Source organism: Nicotiana tabacum, chromosome 24 (assembly GCF_000715075.1).
Source record: "Nicotiana tabacum cultivar K326 chromosome 24, ASM71507v2, whole genome shotgun sequence".
Taxonomy (NCBI): domain Eukaryota; kingdom Viridiplantae; phylum Streptophyta; class Magnoliopsida; order Solanales; family Solanaceae; genus Nicotiana; species Nicotiana tabacum.
The window spans coordinates 86,979,580-86,993,695 of NC_134103.1; positions in this window are offsets into that span (position 1 = coordinate 86,979,580).

The window sequence follows — 14,116 nt, forward strand, 5'->3', positions numbered from 1 at the left end:
TTATGGATATTAATTAGTTCTGTATACTATTTTGTACTAAAATTGTGGGACAGCTAATCCTATATGATATCCCAACCAAACAATTATTTAAACCCTAGCTTTAGTCCTTGTAATATATGATTAATCGCATTTGACCTTTGAAAAGTGCATCTTTGATCCATTTTCTCGTGAATATTCAATAATTTGCCATAATTATTAAATGTTTCACCGCTTACTTACTCGTGTGTTATGTTAAGTTTGTAATATTACTTCATATTTGACGGTAATATAATTTTAAAAATAGTTCAAATATAGCACATTTTCTCTATATATGAACCAAAAATATACTACAATTTAATTAATTGAATACTAAATTTGTTGAGTCATATATCAAAAGAACAAAAATCAAATTGACCAATAACTAATGAACCAAGAGCACTATCATTCCTTTTGTATGGTTTTAACATAGTTTTTTATTTGGTATTTAAAATTCATTAGTCTGGTAAATTTATTTGTAAGATATAACGATTACAAGCGAAAATGTTCTTACCTAGAGTACTTTTTCGCTCATAACTCAACCTAAATAAGGATTAAAAAAAATTCTATTTATTCTGATACACTCCTTGACGGCAGTTATAACATAGGCCAAGAAGGACAAGAAAACTTAAATAAACAGTTGAAACAATGAGAGGTCATTGAATTCAAAGTTTATGAGATCGAAAAGTGACTGCTGAACTATCCAGCAGGATCTAATAATTGGTCTCATTTTTCTTCTCCCACCCATACTTAGTTATTAGGTCCCGAAATCTATTTAGTAGATCATGAATGTGCTTTTAATATGCTATTACTCTCTGCGTCTCATATTATCTCATGATTCTTTTGTACACGCCCCTTAATTAAAAAAAATTAATTATGATGAAATTTTGACTATTTTACTCTTATTCATGTCTTAAGTAATATTTAATCTTTCTTCATTGATATTTGAACAAAGTTATCCATAATTAGGATGTTTGTAGTCTTCAAGGATAATTATTACTAAAGGTAAAAATGGAAAAAGATAATTAATTTTGTCTTAAACTTCTAAAATGACAAATAATTTGAGACAATTATTTTTAATAACCACGACTAATAATATGAGACAGAGGGAGTACTAAACTACTAATAATAGTAGGATTTAGATGACGAGGATAGGTAGTTGCATGTGACAGGTGGTTAGCTAGCTAGGTTTAGCGGGGCACGTTACTATATTATAGAGAAAAACAAACACTACTAAAAAAAACTTGAGATTAACTACAAATTTTGTCACTAATTTGCCACTAAATCACTCGTAGCTAATTTTTAAAAAAATATATATCTCTAATCCGTCTCTCAATAAAATTAGCGACAAATTTTACTTTTTAGCTACAAATTTTGTTTGCCGCTAATTCATATTCTGTTAATAGTGGAAAATATTGAATAAGGTGTGAAGCGACTCAGTTTTTCTATTGTGGAGTTATTATTTACATGGTCGATTTACGTAAATATTCCTTTTTAGGTTACTGTTAAGATTTTGTTTCTATTTTAAGAAATCGTGCAAATATAGCTATTTAAAAGTTACTCCTTTCAGACAACTTTTGACTCAGGTGTAATGTTTCATAAACTTAAGTTTGCTTAGAAAATATTAAACTATGGTCTAATATTTGCAATAACTTATAAGTAAGATTTTAGATCATAGTCAAACGTTTTTTAATAACATTTTCAGTTTGCTCAAAAAAGATCTTCGAATCGTGGTCTAAAAATTCTCTGATATGTCGTGACCAATGGAATTTTTAGGTGATTTCTTTCACCCGTTTAAATTCTAGTGGTTGTTATGAAATAAAAATAATTTAGTAAAACATGAACAAAAACAAGTTATGAAATAAAAGCAATTTAGTAAAACATGAACAAGAAATAGAGATAGAGAGAAGGAAGAGTATTTCTTCTTCAATTGTGTGTATTTTTCTATCTATTACAAGGCTTTTATATGGGCAGGAAAGTGAAGAAAAATATGTCATTGAATATGTTATTAAGCATAAAAATATGTCATTGAATATGTCATTAAGCATTTGAGAAGATCATGGAAGTAGAGTAGACATCCACCATAATTTAATTTTTCTTATAATACTCCCCCTTGGATGTTCATAGATAATGTGCCCCGTTAAAACCTTATTAGGAAAAAACCCTATGGGAAAAAAATTCTAGTGAAGGAAAAAGAGTACACATGTTTAGAAATACGTCTTTTGGTTGCCTCGTTAAAAACCTTGCAAGTAAAACTCAGTGGGACAAAACCTTGTAAGGGAAAAAGAGTACAACACGTATTAACTCCCCCTTATGAGAGTATCAATTTACATCCTTGAGCCTTCGTATCCCAATCTTGTACACTAGTTTCTTGAAGGTTGATGTCGGTAGAGATTTGGTGAACAAATCAACCATATTATCGCTTGAACGGATCTGTTGCACATTGATATCACCATTCTTTTGAAGATCATGCGTGAAAAATAACTCCGGTGAAATTTGCTTTGTCATATCCCCTTTTATGAATCTTCCATTCAATTGGGTTATGCATGCTGCATTGTCTTCATACAAAATTGTGGGTAGTTTGTCACACTTCAAACCACATTTGTCTCGAATAAGGTGTATTATATACCTCAACCATACACATTCTCGACTTGCTTCATGAATAACAATTATCTCAACATGATTAGATGATGTAGCCACGATTGATTGCTTAGTCGATCGCCAAGATATGGCAGTGCCTCCATATATAAACACATAGCCTGTTTGAGATCGAGCCTTGTGTGGGTCAGATAAATACCCAGCATCGGTATAACCAACAAGATCGGGACTGCAATCATTGCCATAAAATAATCCCATATCGGTAGTCCCTTTTAGATACCGCAATATGTGTTTGATTCCATTCCAATGTCTCCTTGTAGGAGCAGAGCTATATCTTGTTAAGACATTAACTGAAAAAGTTATGTCAGACCTTGTAATGTTAGAAAGATATATTAGTGCGCCAATTGCACTAAGATATGGTACTTCGGGACCAAGAAACTCTTCATTATTTTCATGAGGTCGGAATGGATGTGCTTTATCCATATAGAATCGCTTTAAAATCTTTTTAGTGTATGCTGATTGATGAACAAAAATTTCATCTTTCATATACTCAATTTGTAGACCAAGACAAAATTTTGTCTTTCCAAGATCTTTCATTTCAAATTCTTTCTTTAAATAGTCTACTGCTTTAGGAAGCTCCCTAGGAGTTCCAATGATACTTAAATCATCAACATACACGGTGATTATAACAAATTTAGATCCATATCTTTTTATAAAGATACAAGGACAAATTGAATCATTCTTGTACCCTTCTTTCAACAGGTACTCACTCAGGCGATTATACCACATGCACCCTGATTGTTTCAATCCGTATAAGAATTTTTGAAGCTTTATTTAATAAATTTCTTGGAAACCTTAATATGCTTCAGAACAATTTAAATCCTTCAATGATTTTCATTATACGCATATCACGTTTTTCTTGTATTGCCAGATTAAAACCTGAAATGGCGACATCCACCACAGGAGAACATGTCTCTATATAATCAATGCCAGGATATTTGTAAATCTTTTTGTGACACAAGTCGTCTTTATGTCTATCGACTTGACCTTCTTTTTTTTTTTCGTACAAGAATACATTTATACCTCCACTGGCTTTATACTTTCAGGTGTTGGGACTATCCGTCCAACTTCATATTTTTTTAGGTGAAATCAATTTTCATTGCGTATTTTTTATTTGGCCAAATTGTCCAAATTTCATGACAGATTTGAGCTAAAGATCCTCGTCAATATTAATAATATTGAGCACTACATTATATTAATAATATCGTCGACGATCATTTTATATCGGTTCTACTATTACCCAATAAAGACATAACTTATTGAGATCTTTTTATCTTATTATTTTTAGGTACCTGAGCCTCTCCCATGAGGTCTTATGAAGTGTTATGTCGTGGTGCTCTTTTAGAGCACTTGCCTTCTTATTATGATTATCTTGAACATTTGCTCCTCTTCTTCTTCAAGGAGTTTTATCTTTGGAACCGATTAGTCTATTATGCTTCATGCATGCCATAGACTCTATTCATTATGAACTTTATTTTATTTGGAGCATTAGCAGCTGAATATGATATTTAGCTTTGGGTCAGCAAATACTCCTGGCAATATTTTGCAAATGAATTATCACTTGAACTTCAAGTTCATATTTTCTCGTACGAGGATCTAGATGTACTCATAATAATTCATTACATCCATTACTTTTTCAGCTGCCTATTTTCTCCCTTATTCTTGGGATCACCAACACATATCCATAGTCTTATTTGGGGATCCATCTTTGTGCATTGTGGTGGAATAATTAAATCATATAGCACATTTATATTTCTAGATGAAAATTATTTGGTTCCTGACCCTGAACCGATTGTGATAGGGAGAACTTATCATAACTTGGCTAGATGCGTACAAGTGATGTTGTATATTAAATAATACATCACATACCAAATTTTATTTTGCTAGTTTTGTTCTCATAACCAATGGTTTAGATATAATTGGAGGCATACAATTTCTGCTAAACCAACTTAGATTTAAACCAGTATTATCAAGATAGATCATCATAATTTATATTCTGGAATTGTGCTCTAATAATTTGAGCAATCAATCTTGCAAAAGTCAAACTACAAGTTGATAACAAATACACATGTTGACATGGAATAGATGCATCTATTAAAATCATATAATAGTAAACGGTCCACATAGAAGATGACTGCGCCCATATATTTATCACCTTTTATTCGTTCCAGAAATCAAGGGATTCAATTCCAACCTAACTGGTATATCATGAGAATAAGCAATACAATTGTTGAAGAATCTTATATTTCTTCAATATATGCCAATGCAATTTTTAATTAATTTTTCGCATCATAATTGAACCGAGATGGTCAACCGGCTATGCCAACTAATATTTATTTCAGTAAACCTCTAGTTTACTTGTGGCTTGTGATTGTATCATCATGCTTATATTTGTGTAGTACAAATAGAAAAGAAGTCAGGTAACTTTCCATATTTACCCGGTATGATTATAGTAATATAAAGATATTCAATCTTCTATTCATTTATAGTCTCAATATGCCAACCACTTTGGCTAATATATTTGTAAATCAAAATATTTCTTTTGAGACTTACTACAATATTAATGTCATGAACAATTTGATTCATCCTGGTAGTAACAAATTAGTTCTTTCAGAGCTCTTAACTATTTTTTTACTATAAGATCTTTTGTCACACCATCCATATAATGAATGTCTCATTCACAAAGAGAATCATATCATAATAATTGTCATGTTCAAAATTATCATAAGCAAAATAATTTCTTGCTTTAATTTTGCTTTTAATAACTTTCATAAGGCATGACAAAATATTTTTGGCATATCACCTGTATGCGACCAATGATATATTCATGTAACTATACAGTAATATTCATTATCTTTCTTTGTCTCAAACCTCCCTTAGAGGTGAGTTGTGGTATGTATCCAATCATGCATTGCACGTCTTTATTCATTACTTTTATTACATATTGCTACATTCACCTTCAGGAATGGGTCTGCATTTTCAATGCTTATCACAAGTCACATTCTCTTTAAAAAAAATGGAGTATAATTATTGTGACATGCTTTATAAATTTTTCATACCATTTTGATGGTAAATATTTCCTTCACCTTTTCGAAGGATTACATCGAGAACCCTTATTGTTCTCCTTTTATAGTTACCATAATGAAGACAAATTATTATTTCGTCCCTTGCAATGTCTTCGTACATTCATACAGTCATGAAAAATTATTTTGTCGTCTTTCAAACTTATCATATATTGTTGCCACATTCGCTTCACTGAATGGAGCATATCAAGTAGGGCGGGCTTCATGATTCTTTCATCGATACTGTGCATTGTGACTCAAATCTAATGTCTTACCCATATAAAGGCATGTTAGGCAAAATGTATTAGGACTCAAACCCAACTCTTATCATTATAGTGCACCAGAACTTAAATATGTCTTAACTAGTTGCATAATAGGCCAAAGTACAAGATTAAATTATCAATCTTGTGGTCAGAAATATAAACAAAATTAGTTATAATAAGATTTAAAAATATAACCACTTTTTAAGGTTGTAGGACGAAAACGTTTCATTCCTTCTAAGTGTTATCACTTTTAGATTTACGTGAATTCAAATAGAAGTACATTCAAATAAATACTAGATAATCTGTTAGAACACTTACCAATTTTGTAAACGATAAACCAAATCAATAAAGTAAGAATAAAGACTAGGACTTGGAAGCATATATATAATTCTTGTAGTAATTCCAGTATCTACATATGCGATCCAATTCACATCATAATATATGGATTATAGATGATAGTCAAAGGCTAGGATTGACTGTAAATCAGAATATCTATTATGCTTACAACTATCCTGCCACAATATTATGTTTATTTGTGCATGCATTTAACCAACTATGCAGGAATAGTACCAGTTTAGTTCTATTCATTAAATATTACCATAGTAACATTCATCTTAGCGTAAAAAGGGTAAAGGGCACATTGGTTGTCTGATATCTGCGCACATATATGTAAGCACTATTCAACACGTTAAATATAAGTTAAAGAATTGAGTAGAGAGTACCTGTTTCAAAACTTAATTACAAAATATATATTGATGCATTTTGATTTGGTTCATGAATAGATCCCTTGAAGGATAGCCAAACGATAACTAAAAATTCATATCAGACGTCAAGAAAGAATAAGCAAAAACTATACTTGCCAATGCAGGGCTAGCACTCTTTCAAGCTATAACAAAATAACAATAAAATACTGAAAGCTTATTGTGAGTTATCATGGCAAAATAGAAATTTTTTGAGATTAGTGGAAGATAAAAATAAAAATATGAATAAGCTAGAAAGATGAAAACTTATCTTGTATTAGTATCCCTCCCATTGGCTTCTATCTTTATTTTGTTTGATAGCCACAGAATTGTTGGTATAAGGATAGCAAACACAAAGCACAATCTATGCCTATATGGAGGTGTACGAAAATGGGAGCACAGTCGTGCTGATAACGTGTTATGAAATAAAAGCAATTTAGTAAAACATGAACAAGTTATGAAATAAAAGCAATTTAGTAAAATATGAACAAGAAATAGAGATAGAGAGAAGGAAGAGTATTTCTTCTTCAATTGTGTATATTTTTCTATCTATTATAAGGCCTTTATATAGGAAGAAAAATATGTCATTGAATATGTCATTAAGCATAAAAATATGTCATTGAATATGTCATTAAGCATTTGAGAAGATCATGGAGGAAGAGTAGACATCCACCATAATTTGATTTTTCTTATAATACTCCCCCTTGGATGTCCATAGATAATGTGCCTCGTTAAAACTTTATTAGGAAAAAAAATCCTATATATATATATATGAGACCAAGTCTTGTGCCAACGCTGCTATTTTTTGTGAGGCTATTCAGTCGTGGTCTTTTCTGCAGGAACCATGAAGAAGGTTGTTGAATTCCACTCTGCATGGCCCATTTAATTACTTAACGTAACTGTAATGTGCTGTCAACATTTGTTTTTCTTTTTCGATTTCATTATTATTAAACTTCTGTTAATATCTTTGTTTTTTTCATTAAGACATATGCCATTTAGGTTAGAGTATTGTAACATTCTTTGTATAATAAATTAATACATATGAAGCAACGTAACAACAGCCATGTATACACCAAATTAAACCTTGTGTTTTTCGTGCCGACACATATATAAAAGAATCAAACAATATCTTATAGAGATTACGTACAAATGTTGTTTATTTAATACATAAGAGCTGGTTTGATATCGTAATGCTCACTACACAAGTTGTATATATATAACAACTACATTACTCCTTGCCCACTAACCGTTTGATCAGGGGCGGAGCTAGAACATACAGTGGTGGAGATAACATTGATGACGCGGGTTCGACCGAACCCAATCACTTTGATCGGAATCATATATTTATTTTAAGAAATTCATTTAATATGTAAAAATTATGTTAATTTAGATCGACAACATTAACTTAAAAGTACTAGAATTTCAAGCCCATAAGTTTTAAATCTTAGTTCCGCCTCTGAGAACAAATGTCACGGGTTCGGCCAAACCCTCACCTATGCTAGAAGGCTTAATGGTCCTCCTTATTAGCAGCCTAGATCTATTTTGCACTCGACTTGATGCTATCTCATATGTCCATAATTTTAATCCAAGTCTTGTATTTGTCTTAAAAAATCTATTGAATATGCACAAATTATTAATTTAGAACTTAGTAACTTAAACGGACTTTAAATTCTAGCTCCATCTTTGCCTTTGACGCATGTATTTCGCTCCGGGTCCCAAATATAATTTGCCAATTTTCCATCGTCCTTCCATAGGCTAGATAGTTATGTTCATAACATATTCAAAAATCTTCAGCAGTTAAAAAAACAATGAAGACCCGAGTATTTATGAATTATTGATTGTCCTACTTTCGATTATCCATATTTAAACAATATTCCCCCTTCTGTTTGAGTATATGTTACTAAAAATGATGTTTGTTTTTAACTTGAAAAAAATAAAGAAAAAATAGGATGAAAATATATACGGAGTAGTATTTTTCCCCCCAGCTGGTCCATGTGATTATATCTTTCCAAAATTAAACATGCGTCATTAGCTTAAGAAACAATGCAGACACAAGTACAGCTTATATTTTAATATATAATGTAGTAATCGATGATAAATACTGAATTCTTTTAATTGGTGTGGAACTACTGGTTACTATTATATTGACAATAAGAAGATAAGAAAAGAACATGTATAAGACCAAAGAAGACCAATATTAAATGACAAAAATCTTTTAGTTTCAACTGCATGCCCACCATGAAATATATTTTTTCTTTTAAATAACTAGAAGTGTCTTAGCTTGGACTTATTCTCATTTTTGGAGACACAATAAAGCCGGGGAATTTATTGATATAAGAAAAACCGAATTTACCAATGGACTTTATGTGAAACTAACTTAATGTATGGACGTATATATTATGACATAAACTAAATATATAATCATAAGATCATTTTCGTTGACATTTTTTATTTCTAAATTTTTTATTTAACGACAAAGTACTTTAATTTCATAAGTTTAATACAGTCAGATCTCTCTATAACAACATCCTATATAACAACACTTCACTATAAAAGCCAAGTTTTTTCGGAACCAATTTTTATGTTATGTTATAATATATGTTTTCTATAACAATACTTCGCTATAACATTCAAAAATATTCGGAACAAACGAGTATGTTATAGAGAGATTTGACTGTACCTCTAAAGTATTATTTTTTTGGGAGGAGATCGAATAATACTATCAAACCAAAAATCAAAGCCATGATCAGCATCCAACATCTAATCCTCAATTAGTAAACTTCGATTTTAGCATGTTGTAACAACAAATTTTCGTGTCGAGAAAAATAAATAATCAAGACTGAAAAATTGCGCAACAAATATAGTATTTGATTTCAGTAAATGATGAGTGTTACAATCTCTATGGTATTCCTCTGATTCTTCAAGAATGTAAACTATCTTGATAAGCTTGATTTTAATTTTGATTCAAGGGCTTGTAAAGCTTGGTCTTGAATCTCTTTCTTGAGCTTGAATTTGGATTTGATCACGAACAAGTAATTTGATCTTGAACGCCTTGGTATTTGATTTGGCTTCGTTCTTGATCTTGAACTTGAACTTGTAGCTTGAGTGCTTGAACTTGTAGCTTGAGTGCTTGAACTTGTAGCTTGTAGAGAAATCTATACTTGCTTCTTGTTATCACTTCTGATGTCTTCTAGCTTTATGAAAACCTCTATTTATATTAGGGAATGGTGTGGCTCTGCGATTTGATTGGTCCGTTTGAACTGACCAATACCATCTAGACACTTGGCATGATTTAATTGGCTCATTTATTTGGCTTGGATTGCCACGTCACTTGACACGTTGCATGATTTTATTGGCTTGTTCTTTTGACTTGGATAGCCACATCACTTGACACGTGGCATGAGCCTGAGCTTTAAGATGGGCTAATAGCCATTTGGACCTTTGTAACGACCCTGTCAAGACCCAAAATTTCCACCTTCGGACCGTGATGACGCCTAATATTTTACTTGCTAGGCAAGCCAACATTAGAATAATATTATCTATTTTTTTAAAAAAATTAAATTTATTAATAACAAGGAAGCAAATGCGGAAGCAATTTTGAAATAATCCATTAAAAAAAAATAACGATGTCTAAATACCATCCCAGAATTGGTGTCACAAGTGCACGAGTTTCTAGAATAAATACAAATAAAAGTCTGAATAAAATAAAGTTGTCTGAAAATGAACACACAACTAAAGAACAATAGACTGGGACTTCAGAACTGCGGACGCCATGCAGTTATACCTCAAGTCTCCTCTGGCAGCTGAAATCCGAGCAAGTCTATGGTACGCCGCTGGGACTAACTCCAAAATCTGCACAAGAAGTGCAGAGTGTAGTATCAGTATAACCGACCCCATGTACTGGTAAGTACTGAGCCTAACCTCGATGAAGTAGTGACGAGGCTAAGGCGGTTCACTTACATTAACCTGTACGCAATATTAATAACAACAACAAATAATAGAAATAAATCAGGTAACTCATTTATAATAATTGAAGCCAACTCAGCAGTCATAACCAATTATCATTTCCATCAATTCTGTTGCAGCGTGAAACCCGCTCTCACAATATATTCACATTCAATTCTGTAGCAGCGTGCAACCCGTTCTCACAATATATTCACATTCGGTTATGTTACGGCGTGCAACCCGCTCCTCCAATATATTCATTTTAATCAAGTGTGTCATATATTTATTTCAATCAAGTATATATATAGACTTTTAAATAAGTCTGATGCGGCGTGCAATCCGATCCTCCTATATTGACTTTTTAATAAGTCTATTGCGGCGTGCAATCCGATCCTCAAATATTAACTTTTTAATAAATCTGTTGCGGCGTGCAATCCGATCGCCCAATATTGACTTTTCAATAAGTCTGTTGCGGCGTGCAATCCGATCCCCCAATATTGACTTTTCAATAAGTCTGTTGCGGCGTGCAACCCGATCCTCTAATATTAACTTTTAATAAGTCTGTTGCGGCGTGCAACCCGATCCTCCAATATTAAATTTTAATAAGTCTATTGCGGCGTGCAACCCGATCGTCCAATATATCCATTTCAATCAATACTTATAAAAGAAATTTCCCCAATAAATATAATAATTAATATAAAATTACAAGACAACAAGTATGCAATAATTATGATTTAATTATGAAACAAACAATGACAAATAACAAATTATTATAGAAATCAGGGAGAAAATACGCTGTTTAATATTTAATATGCTAAATGTCAAATAACAATTAAATCACATAATTCAAATAGCATGTAACAATTAATGCAGGAATTCAAGAATTAATATTTGACAAAGAATAAGAGAGAAACAATTATTATAATAATTAATTTATGATTAAAAATAATTTATGATTTTTCAAGTAAGCAGGCAAACAATTAATTTGACTACGTATAGACACTCGTCACCTCGCCTATACGTCGTTCACATGCATTTCACATAACAAATAATTTAAGGGTTCTATTCCCTCAAGTCAAGGTTAACCCCGACACTTACCTCGCTTTGCGAATTCCAATCAATTATTCAACCACAACTTTTCCTTTTAAATTTGCCTCCGAAAGCTTCAAATCTATTCACAAATAATTCGATATATTCAATACGAATCATAGGAATTAATTCCATATGGATTTAAAAAAAATTCGGATAAAAATCCGAAATTCATTAAAATATTCGGCAGTGGGACCCACGTCTCAAATCCAGGAAAAACTCACGAAATCCGAACACCCGTTCCGATACGAGTTCAACCACACAAAATTTTTTCAATTCCGATACCAAATGGACCTTCAAATCTTAATTTTTTATTTTTGGAAGATTTTATAAAAATCTGATTTTTCTTTCAAATTTTTACGGATTCATGATAAAAATGAGTATGAAATCATTAAATATAATAAATATAGGATAAGAAACACTTACCCCAATGTTTTTCCATAAAAATCGCCCAAAAATCGCCTTACTCGAGCTCAAAAATGGAAAAAAATTGAAAATGGGTCGAAACCCCATTTCCAGAACTTAAGTTCTGTTTCTGGGATCTTTACCCTTCGCGAACGCGGTCAGTGCCTCGCGTTCGCGAAGCACAATTATGTGCTGTCAAATTTTACTCTTCACGAACGTGAGGGCTACCTTGCGAACGCGATGCATGCCTGGCTTGGCCTTCGCGAACGCAAGATGCCCTTCGCGAACACGAAGGCTAATATTTCCTGGCCAGTCTCTTTCCCTTTGCGAACGCGAGGCTTCTATCGCGAAGGCGAAGCTTTGAACCTCAAGCCTTCACGAACGCGGTCACTATGTCACAGCACAAAACGTGCCAGCCCAGTTTGCTCTTTGTGTTCGCGAGAGTACCTTCGTGAACGCGAAGAAGAACATACCAGAAGCCTGAAGTCTACAGAAAACTAAATTTCCTAAGTCCGAAATCATCTCGTAGCCTATCCGAAACTCACCCGAGCCCTCGGGGCTCCAAACCAAGCATGCACACAAGTTCTAAAATATCATACGAACTTGCTCGCATGATCAAATCGCCAAAATAACACCTAGAATTACGAATTGGACACCAAATCAAAGGAAGTTTTCAAGAAAACTTTAAAACTTATATTTTTACAACCGGACGTCCGAATCACGTCAAATCAACTCTGATTCTCACCAAATTTGGCAGACAAGTCATAAATATTATAGTAGACCTATATCAGGATCCGGAACTAAAATACGGACCCGAGATCAATAAATCCAATATCAGTAATTTCTTAGAAACCATTAAGCTTTCAAGCTTTTAATTTTTTTATCAAAATTTCATAACTCGGGCTAGGGACCTCGGAATTCGATTCTGGGTATACGTCCAAGTCCCAAATCATGATACGGACCTACCGGAATTTTCAAAATACTGATCCGGGTCCGTTTGCTCAAAATGTTGACCAAAGTCAACTTAGTTGAGTTTTAAAGCTCTATTTCCCATTTTAATCCATTTTTCACATAAAAACTTTCCAGAAAATTATACGGATTGCGTACGCAAATCGAGGAATGATAAATGGTGCTTTTCAAGGTCTGAGAACACAAAATTACTTATTAAATTTAAAGATGAAATTTTGGGTCATCACATTCTCCACATCTAAAACAACCGTTCGTCCTCGAACGGAGTTAGGAAAAGTACTTGAGCTGATGAATAAGTGTGGATATTTACTCCGCATGTCCGACTCGGACTCCCAAGTAGATGCCTCTACCGTCTGACCTTTCCATTGTACCCGAACTGAAGGATAACTCTTTGACCTCAACTGTCAGACCTGCCGGGCTAGAATAGCCACCGACTCCTCCTCGTAAGTCAAATCTTTGTCCAATTGGACTGAGCTGAAATCTAACACATGGGACGGATCACCATGATATTTTCGGAGCATAGAAACATGGAACACCGGATGAACCGCTGATAAACTAGGTGGTAATACAAGCCTGTAGGCTACTTCACCCACCCTTTCAAGAATTTCAAAGGGTCTGATATACCTAGGGCTCAACTTGCCCTTCTTTCCGAACCTCATTACACCTTTCATAAGTGAAACCTGGAGCAATATTCGTTCTCCAACCATGAATACAATATCACGAACTTTTCGGTCGGCATAACTCTTTTGCCTAGACTGAGCTGTGCGAAGTCGATCCTAAATAATTTTGACCTTATCCAAGGCATCCCGTACCAAATCGGTACCCAACAACCGAGTCTCTCCCGGTTCAAATCAACCAACTGGCGATCGGCATCGCTTTCCGTATAATGCCTCATATGGAGCCATCTGAATGCTCGACTGGTAGCTATTATTATAAGCAAACTCCGCAAGTGGTAAGAAATGATCCCAAG